This window comes from Phytophthora infestans, genomic scaffold (genome assembly GCF_000142945.1).
Source record: "Phytophthora infestans T30-4 supercont1.164 genomic scaffold, whole genome shotgun sequence".
NCBI lineage: Eukaryota > Oomycota > Peronosporomycetes > Peronosporales > Peronosporaceae > Phytophthora > Phytophthora infestans.
The window spans coordinates 46,041-48,342 of NW_003303595.1; positions in this window are offsets into that span (position 1 = coordinate 46,041).

Genomic DNA, 2,302 nt, shown 5'->3' on the forward strand with positions numbered 1-2,302 from the left:
TCCTCCACCACTCACCGAGGATTCATGCGTGCCATGCTGGCTGAAAGTACGGAGGCATCGGTCGATCACATGATGAATCGATAATTCCGTACTTGGCTGCTATGGCTCGTCACCAAGTGCAGCTCAGCGTTGCGCCTCCTCTCCACGGCGACGTCCACGCTCAACGTCGCCTCGAGACCGCCGCGGGTTTCGACGAAGTCCTCGCTGCTGTACAGCCTCTTCCTGACGCGCTGTCGGCATTACCCTACCGAGTTGACAGCTTAGCGCGTCAGTTGCGGGTTGCTCAGTCCGGTGCTGTTGCCGCCGTACGTTCGGTGGCACCCGAAATCATGTCTTGTGAGAACGCGGAGGCGTTCTTCAAGGCTGCCAACGCTGAGATCGAAGCCCTTCACCAGAACGTCAAGATTCTCCGCGAGTCGAACGTCAAGAACGACGCCATGCTCGCCAGTGTTCAAGCCACCATGGAGCGACACGCAGAAGACTTGAATCGTCTGCACTGCGAGGTCCAAGCTCGGGACGTTTTCATCGCCACGTTGCACAAGAAGCTGGCTCGTGAATGCGAGGTGTACAAGTCTTCAATTGGAGCGAATACCGAGCAGACTTGGAAGCTTCATTTCCTTTTGGTCAAGCTTGCCAAGGGCAAGTATGTTGACAACGACACGCTCAAGGTCCTCGAGCCAGCAAGACCGTAACACTCGCCTCCTCCAAGCTACTCGCACCCTCCGTGCACACGTGAGTCTGGCTGGGATGGATCCGGAGGTACTGCGTCTGGCTGTTGATGGTATGTTCCTAATGTTGCTATTTCCACCGTGTGTTCAGCAACTAACGTCCGTTCACAATCCATCGTGATAGGTCTGACTGCGGGTTCGCAGGACCTGGACGCCCTGGCCTTGGATCAAGAGACGTTGGTCGCTTTGCAGCGCATTCAGTCTACTGCCGCGTCTTTGGACGATCCTCAAGCTCTCCCTGCAGCTTTGGCCAAGGCCGCTCGCCAAGTGGCCCATGGAAAAGTCCCACAAGCGCCTTCGACCAGGTGGCGAGGGTTCAGACGACGAGCTGGGCGACTCTGACGAAACAAGGCTCTCATCCCGACGGACAAGGCCAGTACTTCGATGGCAGCTGCTGGTCTCGGTGATGCGCCACCTGCCGACACTTCAACAGCTCCCAAGTCGGCTCGTAGGTCGCTCTTCGGTCCGAATGCATGGAAGCAAGCGGCCCAGAAGAAGCGCCAGAAGACTCGCCTTCTCTCTCCCGTCAAGTCGCGCCGACGTCATATGAATACTCGGTCTAAGTCTGTACCGTCTTCTCCTAGCTCATGATCGCCATCTCTTACACCAGCGTCTTCCTCAACTCCCGTTGCGGTTGACCTCAGCGGCGACCAGAGTGACGTGGACATGGTGAATGTTGATTCAAGTGGTGTCCCGGCGGTTCAAGAAACTGCCACCGAGTCTTTGGGTAAAGACGTGGACCCTGGGGATCACAACGATGTTCCTGGGCTTCCTGACACGCTTTCGCCCCCGCCTCAGGGTCCTCCCGCTGTGGCCAAGCCGCCAGCTTCGACGATCTCTCCTTCTCCAGCAGACATACGTGCCGCTGAAGAGGCCTTGCGTGAGGCCGAGCAATTTCGACTCATGTTCGGCTCAAGTAACAAAGGTGTAGAGTCGGACAACACAGTCCCACAAGGCAAGTCTGCTTCGTTGCGACGGCCAGGACAGTTGAAGTGTCGGGAGTGGTTTCTACAGCAGGGCCTGCCCTGTTGAAGCTGTTCCACCAGCCTCCGTGTTTTCAAAGCCGGCTCCGATTGTTCCGACAGCTGTCGTACCAAGCGTGTCTTCGCCCGACCTTTCGATGGAGCTTGATGACGACGGAGATGTTGATGATGATCGTGGAGATAACGTGGATGACGATGAACGTCCGGTGGATGATTCTCGTGATGGTCCAAGCGGTGGCAGTGATGTTCCGCCACCTACCGATCATTCAAGCACACTCGATGATGAGGATATTGAAGATTCTGAGAGAAATTGGAGCAATCTCATCCTCCGACTCCACCTCGGCCAAATCCTTCGCCGTTGATAACTTCTCCAATCATAGTTGCCGGTCCGCCTCCTTCGCCACCAGCAACTCACCAAGCACCACCATCTTCACCTCCTGTCCCGGTGTCTCCTCGTCCGTCTTCTTGGACTCTCGAAGATGGACCTGGGCGCACGATCACGACCACGTTCACTTAGGTGCCGCGTCGTGGGTTGAGCCGTTGCCTCGCCGAGTGTTGCCAGGTGCTCGCCCTACGGTGCCGGCTTCGTCC